Raw genomic sequence first — 18009 nt, forward strand, 5'->3', positions numbered from 1 at the left:
TATGTGACTCCACTGGTCACCTTCCCCTCGCCATTGCTACCGCTCTTGCCCCGGTCCGGCTTCTACTTGTCCCCCAGACTGATCAAACTCCCTCTGACGCCAGGGCCTCTGCACTCGCTCTCTCCAGAAAGGTTTTCCCTTGGCCAATTTGCATCTTCCAAGTCTCCTTAGAAGGGCCATCCTGACCACTCTGTCTCAAGCCCCCGGTCGCCATGCCCAGGTGCCCTCCGCGTCGTCCTCGCCGCTTTCTCGATGGCACTCACCACTAGCTGCAATCGCTGTTCGTGGTCTGTCCCCAACCACCCAGAGCATAAACCCCATGAGAGCAGAGACCGTGTCCGGTGGATTCCCTGCTGTATCTTTGCTGCCCAGAGCCGTGCCTGACAAGGCACGCATAAAATATATGATAAATGAGTGAATGCATTCGGGAAGAAGGCCCCACGGGCAGCAAAGAAATGAGGTTGGGAAGGCAGGGCTGGCTGCCATCTGTAGGACGAGAGCAGAGACCTGCAGGCCCAGACAGACACCAGGAGAGATGCTCAGACCACCTGTCAGGAGACCAGTGCCATGGAGGCTCCTTGCTGTGCTGGGGGATGTGACGTGGGGGCGGGGTGCTGGCATCGAAACTGGCAAAAGGCAAGCAGGAGAGACAGGGGAGCCTAACCCTGTGCATCTCACTCTTCTTATCAACTTTCTCTGAAGTTCTTATCTCTCTGGACTTCAAACAGCTGCCCCTTATCTTCGGCCCAGCCCCGGCAGTTATCAAGTTCTAGAATAACAGCTTTCCAGGCTGCTAAGAGCCCAGTGCCAGGTCTCTAGCCTGGCATGGGGAAGGCTGCCGGGTGCCTACCCTCTCTTCACTCATCAAGGCCCCATCCTCCCGGCCCCCAGGCCTTTATCACCATCTGGGGAGAGACGGGCAGGCTGAATCTCCATGAAGCCACTTGAGGTAGGATCAGAACCAAAAATTTTAGCCAGGGGTCCAGTTGGTCCTGACTAAGCTGTTAAGGGACAGTTACTAGGCCCCCTCTTACAACCTGGGCCAGGGGTTCAAATCTTGCAACAGGAATCTCAAAAGAGGCCCCGAATGTTGGGCTTCCTCTAAGACCATCCCAACCCACAACATCCTTTGGAAGGAAGAGAAGTTTGTCAAGGAGAAGAAATAGGCCAGGTCTGGTCTACGTACCCTGCCCTGAGAAATCACCTCGCACCTGCCGGAATCACCTTCAGGACTTTGAAGTCAGATGAGCGAGGGGGAGACTGGGTCTGGCTGCAGCTTAGACCAGGCCCTTGGGATTCCGCCTCCTCATCATCCCCAGCAGAACACGGACTCCCCACGAGGCTCAAACAAAGTCCAGAAGGCCAAGGCTGACATCTGCCTCACCTCATTTCACACCAGGTGGTGCCTTGGCCCAGGCCCCATTGAGATAGGAGAACCAGGGCCCTGACTCTCCCTACACCTTGGAGCAGGGGCAGGAGAGGGGACACGAGGGAGGGCACAGCGCTGCATGCCCTGAAGGACACGTGCCTCCTGCCTTCTACCGCTGCCCTCCTTGCATTAGCTGTAGGGATATGTATCAGTTTAGGACATGGGAATGCCCTGCAACATCTGTAGAAGTCGGCCAGACCCCTCACCTCCTTGCTCCCTTACACCTTGAAGCAGGGGCGCCTATACAGAAATAGAATTAGGAACACCTTGTCAGCACCTCTACAGAGCAGCTTATCAGCAAATAAAGGCCGGGATGATCTGAACAGAGGGAAAGACCCAAGGCTCGAGAGGAGGCTGGGGAGACGGACACACTTCAGGTCGCCCGCGGCCTGCTGAGCTGGGTTGAGGAGCTTGGACTTGACCTTAGGGACAAAGGAAAGCTGTCAAGGGCTTTCGGTAAGGGCTAGATCAGCACCAGATGCAAGTTTGAAAGATCCTCTGGCTGCAGAGATTGGGGGAGGGAACTCAGAGGGGAGTGACACAGTCTTGCAAGACAGACATTTGAGTGCAGGAGAGAAAAGGACACCTTGAGAAAGTGCACACGTGCACGAGTATTTCTCAATCTAAAGATACTGAAAGCCAAACTCCTAGGAGGCAGAGGTCCTCAGAAGTTTTCAAACTGTTTTTTTAAAAAAGGTCTTCATATCCTGGGGCGCCTGGGTGGCTCAGTCGGTTAAGCGTGCAGCTCTTGATTTTGGCTCAGATCATGATCTCACGGTTCATGGGTTTGAACCCTGCGTCGGGCTCTGGGCTGACAGCACAGATTTTCTCTCTCCCCACCCCCCCTCTGCCCCTCCCCTGCTCATGCTCTATGTCTCAAAATAAATACATAAACATTAAAAAATAAAATAAAAAGGTCTTCATAAGGGCCCCTGGGTGGCTCAACTGGTTGAGCATCCGACTTCGGCTCAGGTCATGATCCCACAGTTCATGAGTTCGAGTTCTGCATGGGCTCTGTGCTGACCGCTCAGAGCCTGGAGCCTGCTTTGAATTCTGTGTCTCCCTCTCTCTGCCCCACCCCTGCTTGTGCTCTCTCTCTCTCTCTCTCAAAAATAAGTAAACATTAAAAAAAATTTTTTTTAAAGGGTCTTTATATCCCCAAAGGCTGGACAAACCTCCAGCTATGGGGTAAATTGCAGACCCCTTACATGCACCTGCACAGTTTTCTGTGATGTGGCTCCGTGCCCCCTTCTCCTCACCCTGACAGCTCCCCACCGTGACCACAGTGCCCCGTGCCTCCACACCACGGTGCAGCTGTCCCTTCTGCTGAGGGGGCCCCTCTCCCTCTTGGGTCTTGTTCTAACACCCAGCGCAGTGCCTAGCACACGGCCAACTCTCAGCCAGTCTGTTTGTTTTACGCACAGCAGAGTGAATCACTCCCTCTTTCACCTCCCCCAGTGTGAGGCACACACCTCCAATATAGCACTCAGGTTGTCCTGCAATAACCTGTTTATTTGACATCTCCACCCAAACCGTGCACTCCTCGAGGGTCAGGACTGGTTTGGTTTTGTTTTTGTTTTTGTTTTTGTTTTTTCATTTTGGTGTCCGCATTGCCCGGCACCCAGTAAGTACTCAGTGGGTGCTTGTGGAGTGAATGGCTCACACGTTCTCGGAGCCCTTCTCCATGGCCCTGAGTAACCAGTGCATGGATGCTCTCTTCTGAGTTCCCCACCAGACTCTGCTGCGGCCCCTGGCTCACCAAGGGACCTCAGGAAAATCCAGCTCCAAATCCTGGCTGCACTATTGAGAGGTGACCTGGGGCATCCCTTCGGTTTCAGTTTCCCCTTGGGAAATTGACGGCAAGAATAGTACATACTCCATTAGGGGGAATGGAAGAATACAATCAGGCAATTCATGGCTTGGCAAATGTCAAATCAATGGTAACTTTGTTATTCTGGCCTCACCCACAGTGTTCTCACTCCCCGAAAGCCTAAAACCAGCCATTTAGCACCATTAGGAAGATAAGATGCCCTAGGTGTCACAGAGATTCAAACTGAAGATAACATTTCTTTTTTTTTTTAATTTATAAAACTGAAGGATGAGAAAAGCAAGAAAATAAAAATTTAAAAAAACTTAGGCCGGTCAGGGTGGTGACATGGGAGGGACCTCCGGGCTGCCGGGGAGTGCCCGTGTGCTTTGGTGTGGCAAGGCCAACCGTCAAGGGCCGGCCACCAGCTTGCCCAGCAACCAGGTTCTGGGAGGCTCATCTGGCCCAGGCTAGATGGGTACTCTGCTCCCACCCCTCCAAGGTCTGCCTTCTCCTGCTCCCCCAACAGACCTGCCGTGAATTTTCTGGAGTTGCTCTCCAATTCGGGAGGGGGGCCTTGGGAGGCAAAGGACAGAACTGTCATCAGGTTTTCCGACTGACCAACTGGCAAATTATCACATTCCTCGGGCCTCATAATTCTTTATTTGTAAATTGGGATGGCAATATCTATCTCTTGGAACACCAGTGATTAAATTGGATAATGTGACGGTGGTCATATCATTTATTATCCAAGCCAGGATATTCTGGAGAGTGAAAGGGGGCCGGTGTTAACGATCACCCTGGAACAACAGGTGTGAACCTGCACCGTCCGGAACACATTGGGAAGTGAAGTCGTCCCAGGTTCTGTACACAAGCGCCTTGAGCCCGGGATAACTACCGTCGCAGGCATTCTCCGGCTCTTCCTATGTGTCGTGTAAGGTTCTAAATGCTTTCCCTCGTTTGATGCCCACAGTAGATAGTTTACCTGTTCGGCAGGTGGATAGCAGCCATTTTACAGGTGAATAAATCAAAACATAGAGCAGCTAGGTAGCGTGTCCCCAGTCACCCACAGGGCCATGGCGGAGGCAGAAAGTGAATGTGGAGTCCGTGTGCTGTATTGTACCGTCTCAGCCTTGGGGAGAGCCATTATCCTCCCTTTTAAGCCATCCCACACTGATCCCCAAGAGTCAATGGGCCTTAGCCCCATCTGGAGCGGGCTTGCCCCTTGGGGGTGTCCCTTGCTGGGGGTGTCCCTTCTCTTGGAAGACATGGCAATTTTCTCCCCCTGAGCCCTCTCCTCATCATCTGAGCCCATTCCCTGGGTAGTCCTGACCAGTCACACACCCTCAGCTACCGGCTGAGGTCTCCCAACCTCGTGTCTAGCCCAGCCTTCTCTGTGGAGCCCCAGACTGGCAAATCCAGGGGCTCCTGGGCATGTCTGGGGTCACTTTTCTTCAACCATGGCACCCTGGAAGGGGCCGAGATAACCTTTGTCAGGGTCCAGGGTACTTCAGGGCAGACTCTCTAGACCAGAGGAATAGATGAGCTGATCTGTCCTAAATATTTCCTCTCGGCAGAGCTCCTGGTAGCCACTGGGCAGCTAAGCGGTAGAGGTAGAAACTGTTTTCTGACAATACCCATGTCAGTGCATCATCAGTTGGGTTCTCTAAAAGCAGCCGCTGAGCCAGAGTTTGGGGTGAAAGATGCTTCCCATGAACAGGCAGAGGGAGAGGCTGAATTGCAGTGAGGGTCGAATAAGGCCTCGGTCAACCTGGCAGGGAGCTCAGGAGTGAGGGTCACCTCTCAGGGTCGTCCCACACAGGGCCGAGATGGTCCTGCCTTTGCACCCTCCCCACAGTGCTCATTTACGGGGTGTGGGTGCCCAGGCTGAGCCTGAAGGAGCTCGCGGCTGGAGGCTGCACCCCCCACAGCTGGGCAGGAAGTCCTGCCCAGAAGGGGATTTGAGTGGTGTCTCTGCACCCAGCGTGGCCTGAGTTTCCTGCTGTCCCTCCTCCGTGTGTGTCTGGGCCGCAGCTCCTCTGGGATCCTGGTGGACCTTGCTTCCTGATGGGGAGCCCGGGAGGCAGGCGAGAGGGACAGACAGCACTCTCCGCTGCTGCATCTGCTCTCGGGTTGGCCATAGATGCTCATCTTCTCCCCCTTCCAACATCCATTCTCGATCGGCTTACCTCCAGCCGGCCGGGGGCCTCCGAGACTGGCTTACCTGGTACGGTGACTCCCAGGGTCACTGAGCCCCTGGTGATCACGCCCTTCGCGGACTGGGGTTGCTGCACCTATCCATTTACAGTCACACTCGCCCCTCTGAGAAGCGCGTTCCTGTGGTGTTGGTCAAAGGTTGTGTCTGTGGGGCCTTCCATGGTACACGAATGGGGTGGGTCTTCTGATGGAGCACCGTGTGTCCATTTCAGTACACACTCTTCCCTGTGACTTTTAATCCGTTCCTTCACCATCTGCACAATAACTTTAGTACCATCACTTTCCGCACACTTCCAGAAGCCATTGTCGTAGCCAATTCGTACCATCTCCTGAGGTCCTTGCCAGGTATCTCCGGGTGGCTCCAGAAGTCAGTAAATTCTTCTGATCCCGTTTTAGATTCCAGCCCCTCAGTCCAGCATCCTCAGAATCCAGTTCCTGGCAAACTCCCCTGGCTCTGTGGGATTTGCTGACTGGTTCTTGTGGCTCATTTGAAATATGGTCCCTTTGCTCTGTCACTAGGCCCAGCACCTCCCCAAGTGGATCACGTTAAGACTCAAAGGCCAAGTAGCCAGAATAAGAGGTGGAGGTGAGTCCTGATGGGGTGCACGCTGTCTGGCTGGGCAGAGCCCTTGTCACTGAGTTCAGGTGGGGGTGGGGGTGGGAGGGATAGTGCTAGCTCGTAGTCTGGAGGGATGGACCACATCTGCCGACTCAGAAGGAACTGGGGCATCGAAATCTTTGGAGATCTTCATTCATATGTCTCCATCCACAGATGTCTGCTTCCCATGTGTCAGGGCCCCAGGCGTTTCTAACCAGGGTCCTGTCTTTGGTATACAGACCTGTCTTTACTGAGTATTTAGGCTTTGAAATCCAGATGTTCTGACTATTAAATCCTGGGCCTGGTCTTCGGTTTTCTGGGCCTTCCCACTGCAGTGCTTCCTTGTATCCAAGTAAAGGGGCCCTTGGGCTTTCACACTTGACTTTCAGTTGCCTGTTATTCCCCCCAGCTGTTCCTTATTTTTCTGGGCAGCATCAATACCTTAGCGGTGGCCTTGTCAATATCCTTCTCCTCCTAGATCCCATTTCCCTGACGCCTGTCAGATTCCACACTTGTCGCAGCTTCTAGCGCATTCTCTCCCGTTGGCACCCCATCCATTTTCCACCAGTGAAAGTTTCAGTGATGCACCTTGCTCCACAGGTGCCGCATGATCTGCTTATCATAAGCAATGGGGTCCTTGCTGCCATCTAGCTCCCATACCCATCTCCCCACCTGCTTTCTTGGACCGTTCCCAACTACGTTCTCTGGAAGCAGATGCTGAGGCAGGGCTGGAGCGTAAGAAATGTATCAGGGACCCACACTTCTGAAGGAAAGGGAGGGGAAGCAGGCCAGGACAGAGAAGTCTCACTGCTGCGAACACCAGGGCCAACCAGCGGGCAATTCTGGAGGGATTATTGGCTGTCAGAGTCATTGCACCGGGCCAACATGGCAGGTGTTTATACCACTGTGTTCAGTTCACCAGGTCTGGACCCAGGCGGTCCTGGAACTGGGAGCTCCTAGTGACTTCACTCCACGCGCCACACTGCAAGTTTTTCCCTAGAGGGGATCTGGGCAGCCTCTCTCTGTATCTACCAAGGAGTGGTTCAACATGCACTCATTCAACAAACATTCTCTGCCAAGCACGGTTCTGGTGCCCCAGATACAGCAGGGTGGGGACAAAGCCTCTCTCTTTCTCTTTCATGAAGCCCTGTGACTTAACATTCTGTTCAACCAGGGGTAACATTCTTCTACTGATTGTTACGGGCCTGCTTTCATGTGTGAAGGAATGAGGAATCGAGGCCCCAAAGTTACACACCATGCAGCATGGCCTTGACTGTTCTATTGCTAACCAGCTTTACTGAGATAGAACTCACATACTGTTCAATTCACCTATTTAAAGTGTACAATTCAGTGGTTTGTGGTAGATTCACAGACTTATGCAACCATCACCACAATCGATTTTAGACCATTTTCATCACCCCCCAAAGAAACCCACACAAGTTAGCAGTTTCTTCACCTTCTCCCCCAACCCCCAGCCCTAGGCAACCACTACTCCACTTTGTGTCTCTATAGCTCTGCCTATTCCAGACCTTTCCTATAAATGGAATGATACAATATGTGTTTTTTTGTGACCGGCTTATTTCATTTAGCACAATCTTTTCAAGGTTCCTCCACATACGATGTATCAGTACTCCATTCATTTTTATGGCTGAATAATATTCCACTGTATGGATCCACCATATTTTGGGTGTTCGCTGATCAGTTGAAGAATTTTTGCCTATTATCAATGAAGTTGCTGTGAACATTCGTGTATAAGTTTCCTGTGGACATACGTTTTCAGTTCTCTCGTCTGGGAGTGAATTTCTGGGTCGGGAGATAACTTTATGTTTAATATTTTGAGGAAATGCTAGACTGTTTTTCCAAAGTGACTGCACCACATTACAACCCCACCAGCAATGTATGAGAGTTCCAATTTCTCTGCATTGTTGCAATATTTGCTATTGTTTGCCTTTATTATTATTATTATTATAGCCACCCTAGGGCGTGTCTCATTGTAGTTTTGATTTGCATTTCCCTGATGTCGTAATGATGTTATTAGCATCGTGTCATGAGCTTATTGACAGCCTCAATACTTTGAGTTCAGAATTAAAAGGATCTTGTTTAGGGTTTTTCACACTTGCTTGAGTCTTAGAACTCTTTTTCCAGATGAGAGTTTACAGGAAAGTCTAATACACAAAGACAGAGCTGAGGATTGGTAGAAGGGTGACAAGGAACTAAGGCTTGAGCCACTGCTCTGTCCAGTGTCTTCCCCAGAGGAAACCCCTAATAGTGAAGTCTCCTGAAACTATTACAACTTTGTAAAGCATACTTTGAAAATCATTGATTAGGGCAACAAACATCACAAGATAACTGATAAGACAGGGCAGGAAATACTAGGGAAGTGATTGATCAATCTAAATGAATGGTGTTTAGCCTTCATATTTGCCTAACCAAAACAGAGTTGCAGAATCTGATGACAGACTATTTGACCCCGAAATATCTTCTGAAGATCTTGCCTTTATTATTATTATTATTTTAAGATTTTATGTTTAAATAATCTCAACACCCAACATGGGGCTTGAACTCACAGCCCCAAGATCAAGAGTTGCACGCTCCACCGACCGAACCAGGCAGGCGCCCCAATCCTACCTTTATTGAACAAAGATTGAGTACCTTTTATATGCCAAAATTTCTAAGTTCTGGGGATTGAAGCAGTACACAAGACAGACAAGGCCCTACTTTCATGAGATTCACATTCCTACAAATGGAAGTGGACCACAGAAAAACAACTAAACAAGAGAAACATCAGATAGTAATCAGGGCTTGGCAGTGACTGAGCGACTTCCAGGAGACTGGTGGCTGCTTTAGATTAGGACGTCAGGGACCCCCAGAAGGACCAGAAGTCAGAGGAAATAACGCAAAAGCCTTCTGCTGGGACCCAGCACAACCTGCTCAAGGAGCTCCTCCCACTGCCCAGACTGGAGCAGACTGGATGAGGGAGAGTGGTGGGAAATAAGACTGGAAATGTTGGTAATAGCCAGATTTTGTTACCCTCGATGGGTCAGGATAAGGCATTTAGATTTTATTTCAAGTGTGATAGAAAGTACCTGAGGATTAAACAGGAAAGTGACATGGCTGGTTTATATTTCTCTTTATGGAATAAACCTTTTATTTTATTTTTTAATTTTTTTAAGTTTGTTTATTTGTTTATTAAAAAAATTTTTTTTACATTTATTTAATTTTGAGAGAGAGACAGAGCACAAGTGGGGGAGGGGCAGAGAGAGAGGGAGACACAGAATCGAAGCAAGCTCCAGGCTCTGAGCTGTCAGCATAGAGCCCAACACATGGCTCAAACTCAAGGCCTAAGAGATCATGACCTGAGCCGAAGTCAGACGCCCAACCAACTGAGCCACCCAGGCGCCCCAGTTTATTTATTTATTTTGAGAGAGAGACAGAAACAGCGAGCAGGGGAGGGGCAGAGAGAGAGAGGGAGAGAGAGAGAATCCCAAGCAGGCTCTTCACTGTCAACACAGAGTCCAACGCGGGGCTTGAACTCACGAACAGTGAGATCATGACCTGGGCCAAAATCAAGAGTCCAACACTTAATCGACTGAGCCACCCAGGCGCCCCAAGGAATTAACTTTTTATTTTAGAATAATTTTAAATCTCTAGAAAAATTGACAAAATACCAAGAAGATACCAAAAATACTCCGTATTCCAGTGTCCTTTATTATTAACATCTTACTTTAGTATGGTACGTTTGTCACAATTAATGAACCAATACTGATACAGTATTGTTAACTAAATTCCGACCGTGCAGTAATCCCCTACCGTATCCACAGAGGATGTGTTCCAAGACACCCAGTGGATGCCTGAAACCACTGATAGCACTCAACCTGACATATATTACGTTTTTTCCTAGAGATACATACCTGTGATAAAGTTTTATTTGTAGATTAGGAATCCTAAGGCAACTATCACTAATACTAAGAGGCACCTGGGTGGTTCAGTCGGTTAAGCGTTGAACTTTTTTTTTTATGAATATAATTTATTGTCAGATTGGCTTACATACAACACCCAGTGCTCATCTCAACAAGCATCGGACTCTTGATATCAACTCAGGTTATGATCTCGCGGTCATGGGATTGAGCCCTGAGTCAGGCACGCGCTCTCTCTCTCTCTCTCATGCAAAATAAATAAACTTAAAACAAATTAATGCTGAAAAAGAACAGGCATAACAATATACTGTAATAAAAGTTATGTGAATGTGGTGTGTCTTTTTTCTGTCCCAAGATCCCGTCCAGGAGACCCCCTTAAATCTCATTGTCATGTCTCCTCAGACTCCCCTTGGCTGTCACAATTTCTCAGGCTTTCCTTGTTTTTGATGACCTTCACAGTTTTGAAGACTCCGGGTCAGATATTTTGGGAAATGGCCCTCAAATGAGATTTTTATCTGTTTCTCTCAAGATCAAAACGGCAGTTGGAAAGGCAGGGCTGGATGTCAAGAGCCATCTAGGAGGACAAGCATTTATTTATATCAGTATGGACGCATGGATATTACTTAATGTACTTTGTTATAGCCCAATACTACTTTAAAAAATTTTTTTTAATGTTCATTTATTTATTTTGAGAGAGAAAAGAGCATGAGCAGGGGAGGGGCAGAGGAAGAGGGAGAGAGAGGATACCAAGCAGGCTCCATGCTGCCTGTGCAGAGCCTGACATAGGTCTTGAACCCACAAACCGTGAGATTATGACCTGAGCAGAAACCAAGACCTGGATGCTTAACTGACTGACCCAGCCAGGTGTCCCCAGCCCAATGCTACTTTATTTACTTTGTTGTTCAGATAGTTCCAGCCTTGGCCACAGGGAGGTCTTTCAGTTGGGTCCTTCCTGTGTCCAGCTGACAGAATCCTAAGACAGCAGTGGGAAAGGGCAGAGACAACTCACTGTACGAGAATAGAACGCGGGGGTGGGGCGCCTGGGGGGCGCAGTCGGTTAAGCGTCCGACTTCAGCCAGGTCACGATCTCGCGGTCTGTGAGTTCGAGCCCCGCGTCCGGCTCTGGGCTGATGGCTCAGAGCCTGGAGCCTGTTTCCGATTCTGTGTCTCCCTCTCTCTCTGCCCCTCCCCCGTTCATGCTCTGTCTCTCTCTGTCCCAAAAATAAATAAACGTTGAAAAAAAAAAAAATTAAAAAAAAAAAAAAAAAAAAAAGAATAGAACGCGGGGAAATGGACTCTCTAGGCCCCTCAAGCTTCCAGTCAACATCTTGACTGAAGCCTTATGCGAGACTCTGACCCAGAACCAACCCACCAAGCCCTTCCAGAATTTCTGACCCTAATGAATTGTGAGACAATAGAGGTTTATTGTTGATTTAAAATTCTCAGTTTTGGGGGCACCCTGGTGGCTCTATTGGTTAAGCATCCAACTCTTGATTTTGGCTCAGGTCATGATCTCATCATTTGTGGGTTCAAGCCCCACGTTGGGCTCTGTGCTGACAGTGCAGAACCTGCTTGGGATTCTCTCTCTCTCCCTCCCTCTGCCTCACCCCTACTCGTGCTTGCTCCCGCACTGTCTCTCTCTCTCTCTCAAAATAAAAATAAACTTAACAAATTTTTATAAAAACTATTTTCAATCTCTAAGATTTGGAATAATGTGCTATGTAGCAATAGAATGCAAATGCACAAGAAGAGAATGCTACAAAAATAGTAGTTAGAAAATAGTTGGAAGATAATGGGGCACCTGGGTAGCTCAGTCAAACGTCCGACTTTGGCCCAGGTCATGATCTCACAGTTTACAAGTTCGAGCCCCATGTCGGGCTCTGTGCAGACAGCTCAGAGCCTGGAGCCTGCTTCAGATTCTGTGTCTCCCTCTCTTTCTGCCTTTCCCCTACGTGCTCTCTCTCTCTCTCTCTCTCAAAAATAAATAAATAAATAAACATTAAAAAAAAGAAAATAGTGGGAAAATAAAACTGAGGAAGTTTTCCAGAAGATAGACTACCAAGCAATGAGATATTAAATAAAAGAAGATGAGAAAATTAGAGAATGCATCCTGGAGAGTTAAACGTCTGAAAAATAGGAGTTCTTGAAAGACAGAAGAGAGAAAATAGGAGTAAGAATATCATCACTGACATAGTCCAAGAAAATTTTCCCAAACTGAACTGAAATATCCTTTAATTTCCAAGTTCACAGGGCAGCAAACCCAAGACAATGTTACATAAAGCTTATATAAATGGTGTTAGAGGGAAAAAGAGAGACAGAGAACATATTCAGGTGACCAGGAATCAAAATGGTTTCGGACCCTCACTTTGGTGGTGTGCATCTTCCAGCAGCTTTCTGAGAAAGAATATGTGGAAGGTAAGTTTTTCGAGATTATCATCAGCTGAAAATGTACCTTCCACTCTCACACTTGGCCAATAGTTTAGCTAGGTGTAGAAATCTAAGTTGGAAATGTTTTTCCTTCAAAAGAGCTTTTAAAAACATTTCAGCTGATCTGTGGAGAATGCTTGTAGCAGGTCAAGGCTGGAAACAGGGAGACCAGTTGAGAGGCTAGTGAAGCGAGGGTATGAGGAGTGAAGATAGGGAGAATTGAATAAACGGAAAATATTTTTGAAGTTTGATAGAATATTCTGATGAAGTAAATATGAAGTAGGAAGGATACAGAAAAGCCCAGGATAACTCCCGGATTTGAGGCCAGAGCAACAATGGAAATGCCAGTTACTGAGCTGAGAGGGAAGCTATGTTTACCTCCCCACTGGCTCCTGAGGGCACAGGCCACTGAACACTCGGTGTGACCAGACTGCAGGGAGGAGAAGCACCCACAGAGTGGACCCAAGTTTCACTGAGGCCAGCAAGTAAGGAGGGTTTGGAAGGGGGTAGGGAGGGAATGGGAGGTTAGGTCAAGGGAGAGAAAGCCCCTCACACGGAGAGGATGAGTGTACAGGAAGGCAGAGATGACCAGACGGACTGAGGATAATAGGACTGTGGGTTTAGCCACAGCAGACCTGGTCCACATTGGTAGCTGTTCATGAGAGTAGTAAGTTCCCAAAACTTTGCCCTCTTGACATCCAGCCTTTGCTCGCACACCTCTGTGTCCCCTTTTCAGAAGGAAACTGCCCATCTTCTGGTTGGAATTCTTCTACTAAGACAACATCTGCCTTCAAATGATCTTCAAATGACCTATGCTCATTGGTCCTTGATTTGTCCTCTGGTCCAGTTACAGCACAGAGTACCCCACTTTCATGCTTCCTCACCTCAAACATTTGAAATTTTTTTCCTAGTGACGCCAAGGCAAGAACGATTCCACAAGCCACCAGTGAGAAGGATCAGTTTTGCAATGGGTCCCAAAGACCAGGTCCAGATTTTTAAAAATGTGATTTTACTTTTCAAGGTATTCTTGCCACCTCAAAGACCTTCATAGGGCCCTCCGGATGATCCAACATCAGAAAGCCTTCTCAGATACCAGATCTTTCTTCTCTGATCATGTGCCCCTTTTTCCAGAAAACCTAATTGTTCCCTTCTCTGAACTCTCCATATCTCCACTCATTCATTCATTCACTTGTTCACTTTTTTTCTTGTTGTTTTTCACTTGCTCACTTCTTAAAATTAATGTTTATTGAGCAACCACTATGCTCCAGGCTCTGAGATTTGATAGCGAGCAATAAAGACACAACATCTCTCTTATGGCACTTATCTCTGACTGTGTCATATTATAGCCAATCATGCATTTATTTATTTAATCAACAAACTTACCAAGCACCTTCTAAGTGCCAGGTTTTGTACTAAGCGCTGAGTACCCAATGGTCCCAAGACACAATCTTTGATTACTTTTGGTGAAGAAGAGGCACATCAACCGACAATGATGAAACAATGTGGTAAGGGCTCTGATAAGTGGATGGATGAATGGATGGATGGATGGATAAATATATAGATGGATCAGGGAAGAGTGGAGAGGGAGTAGAGAGAGAAATTGAGAGGTAGGTAGGTAGGTATATGATGTTAAGGAATTTATGTCTATGGCTTAGTTTCACTAGATTCTAAGCTCCACAAGGACACAACCCACGCTTGATTCAGCTTTGTCTTACACAAAAATAAGTGCTCTAGTTGTTGAATTAATATAAAATTGCCCCCTAGTTGTGGCCAGATACATTGGGGTCTGCTATCCAAGCCTGTGGCAGACCAGACATGTGGGCTTCACTCTTCTCTTCCATTCCTGAAACCAGAAAAGGCAGTTTTGCTAGCTTCCCCACCTACCATCATTCCCCCAAGATATATTTCCAGTAAGGATCACAGGACCCCCCAGGCCACCCCCCCCCCACCCCCAATCTTGTTGATCTGCCTTCATGAGGAGTCCTTCTCCGAGGATAACCCTGACCAGACCAGAGCAAGGACACTTTGGTCAGTGCAGTGTGACCAGCCCCACCCTCTGCAGTTACATTTGCCCTTAGCGCTGAGACGACAATGCAGCTTGGTGCTTGGTTGAGTTCGTGACTCAAGTCTATTTGCAGAGTGCTGGCACCCAGCTCAGCCGGCCAACAGATCTGATGTTCAGCTTTTCAGCTTCCTTTTCTGGCCCCAGGCCCACACAACCACACCCGCCCCCACGCAAGTGAGACCAGCTCAGGTTACATCAGTGTGCCTATGGTTACAAAGGAGGCCAAGGACTGGGTGGGAGGGCCTCACCCCATCCCCCACGTAGCTTGGATGCTTGAGGAACATAGCAGGGCCTTGTCTGAGGTCTCTGGGAGAACAGTTAGGGCGTGCGGTGACCTTAGTTGTCATAGATACCAGAATCTTGGGGCAGTCTCACTTTCCTTTTCCCAGGCTTCACTGTTTAGTGCCTCATCAAGCCACTTAGGGCTTGTCCATACTTGCCCTGCACACCTAGGTCTAACTTCTGTGCCAGTCTTGGCCTTTCCCTATCTTGACCCCATGAGGCTTGGGAAAAGAGTTCCAGATAACAGCAGCATTAATGGTGACTGGTCATCTGGCTGGACCCACTGCTGCATTACCATCCCCTAAGCAAATACCTTGACATCACTGTTGGTTCCTCTATTTCTTGTGCCTACACTAATCCATCAATAAACGCTTTCCATTCTATCTCCAGAATATAATCTGAAACTTCCCCTTTCTCATCATCCCTACTCCAGGCCACTGGACCACCACCTCTGCCTAGGACCATTGCAATGGCTTCCTGACTGGTGTCCCACCTCCATGCTTACTCCTGTGTTCTCCACATGGTTCCCAGAGTGGGCTTTTACAAACACAAATCAGATTGGGTTACTCCCCAATTTAAAGCTGGGGCATTCTGTCTCCCGTAGAATGGAGAATCCACTCTTTACCCTGGCTTAGAAGACCCGGTGCATTCCAGTTCTCCAAGTCTACCCCTTCCGTCTCATCTAGTAGCACAATGCATTCACTGGGTTTAGCACACAGCTTTGCTGCTTCTCAAAAAAACCCAGCTTGCCTCAGTCTCAGGGCCCACCTCTTGTGTCCTCTTCCCATGGTTCACTTACCTTCAGATAGGTCTTAGCTTCACCTTACCTATTCAGAGAGGACTTCACCCAACACCCTATCATCTTGTCTTCAGAGCACTTACCCTCACCTGAAATTATTTGGTGTCTTTCTTTCCTTGGTTGTTACCTGTCCCTTGCTGACTTGAATACAAGGTACTTGAGGGCACAGATCCTTGTTGTCATTTCACATGTGTATCTACAGTGTTTCAAAAGAGAGATGCTCAAGGGAAACATTTTTGAGGGGAAGCTGGGTGATTCAGTTGGTGAAGCATCTGACTTTTTTTCTTTTAAATGTTTATTTATTTTTGAGACAGAGAGAGACAGAGCATGAATGGGGGAGGGTCAGAGAGAGAGGGAGACACAGAATCCGAAACAGACTCCAGGCTCTGAGCTGTCAGCCCAGAGCCCGACGCGGGGCTCGAACTCACGGACCGTGAGGTCATGACCTGAGCTGAAGTAGGCCGCTTAACCGACTGAGCCACCCAGGCGCCCCAAGCGTCTGACTCTTGATTTCAGCCCAGGTCATGACATTGATGTTTGTGAGTTCGAGCCCCACATCCGGCTTTGTGCTGACAGTATGGAACCTGCTTGGGATTCTTTCTTTCACCCCTCTCTCTCTGTCCCACCTCATTCATGTTCTCTCTCTCTCTCTCTCTCAAAATAAATAAATACATAACATTTATAATAAAAAAATATTTTTAAGAAACGAGCTATGCTAGTAATTTGGATGTCTTCTCATTTCCATGACAAACTCAAGGCCTACCAGGTCTTTTGTAAAATATTTGTAATAATAATACATAGTTGAGATATTATTCAGTAATAAAAAGGAATGAGGGGCAGTCAATTGACCTTTGAACATTATGAGGGTTGGGGACCGGCCCCCCCCCATACAGTCACCGACCCGCATATAACTTTTGACTCCCCAAAACTTAACACATATTTTATATGTTACATGTATTTATACTGCATTTTTGCAATAAAGTAAACTAGAGGGAAAAAAAATTGTTAAGAAGATTGTAAGAAAAGGAAATACACTTACAGTACCAGACTGTAAAAAGTCCATGTATAGGTGCACCCATGCAGTTCAAACCGTGTTGTTGAAGGTCAACTGTGCATGCAACATTATGGATGAATTTTGAAAATGTTATGCCCAATGAAAGAATACAGTCACGAAGACTTCATATTATAGCATTCCATTTACTTTTTAATTTTTAAAATAATTTTTGAATGTTTATTTTTTTTTTTTGAGAGTGAGAGAGAAGGGGAGGGGCAGAGGGAGAGGGAGAGAGAGAATCCCAAGCAGACTCCACACTGTAAGCACAGAGCCCAGCACGAGGGTCGATCTCATGACCCTGAGATCATGACCTGAGCTGAAATCAAGAGTTGGACGCTTCACCGACAGAGCCACCTAGGTGTCCCTGTATGATTCCATTTACAGGAAATGTCTAGAGTAGGCAAATCCATAGAAATTGAAAGTAGATTCGTGGTTATCAGAGTACTAGATTCCTTTTTGGTGTGATGAAAATATTCTGAAATGAGATCGTGCTGGGGCACCTGGGAGGCTCAGTCGGTTGAGGGTCTGACTCTTGATTTCAGCTCAGGTCGTGATCTCATGATCTGTGGGTTCGAGCCCCACATGGGCCTCTGCACTGACATTGTGGATTCTGCATAGGAGTCAGTCTTCCTCTCTGTCTGCCCCTCCCCTGCTTGCTCTCTATCTCTCTCAAAACAAATAAATATAAACTTTAAAATATATGTATTGATATATATTATACATACTATATAATATGTATAATATATATTATATAATATGTATAATATATATTATATATATAATATATATAATGATATGGTACTGATGGTCACACAAGTCTGAATATACTGAAAATCACTGCATTATATACTTTAAATGGTGAATTTTATGGTATATAAAGTCAATCTCAATAAAACAATTTTTTTGGAAAAATAGTACACGATTATTATATCATTCAAACAGTGCTGAAAAGTAAAAGTCATCTAGAAATCTTAGCAATAGCAACTGATAACCCACTGGGGAGTGCACGTCCAGATAGTTATTCTCAACCTTTTTTTGAAATGGAACTATCTGGAGACCATAACACACATCTCAGGAATCTGGGCTAAGTTAGAGTGAGTCTCCACCAGCAACATGCTCTGCTAAGGGGTTATACCAGGACAGGACTGGTCATGATCTCAAGGTCATGACTTGATCTCAAGGTCATGACTTCGAGCCCCATGTTGCGTGTAGAGATGACTTAAAAAATAAAATCTAAAAAAAAAAAAGAAAGATAGGACTGTGTTGGCGGGGCGGGGGGTGGGGGATGGTCTGGTTCATAGGGACTCGCGAGGCAATAATTCTAATATACTAAAGAATCACTGGAAATCTTACATAAATGGCACGACAGAACAGATGATCTGCTCTTACCTGCTTTTTTTCACTCAATCCTGCA

This window comes from Leopardus geoffroyi, chromosome C3 (genome assembly GCF_018350155.1).
Source record: "Leopardus geoffroyi isolate Oge1 chromosome C3, O.geoffroyi_Oge1_pat1.0, whole genome shotgun sequence".
NCBI classification, from domain to species: Eukaryota; Metazoa; Chordata; class Mammalia; order Carnivora; family Felidae; genus Leopardus; species Leopardus geoffroyi.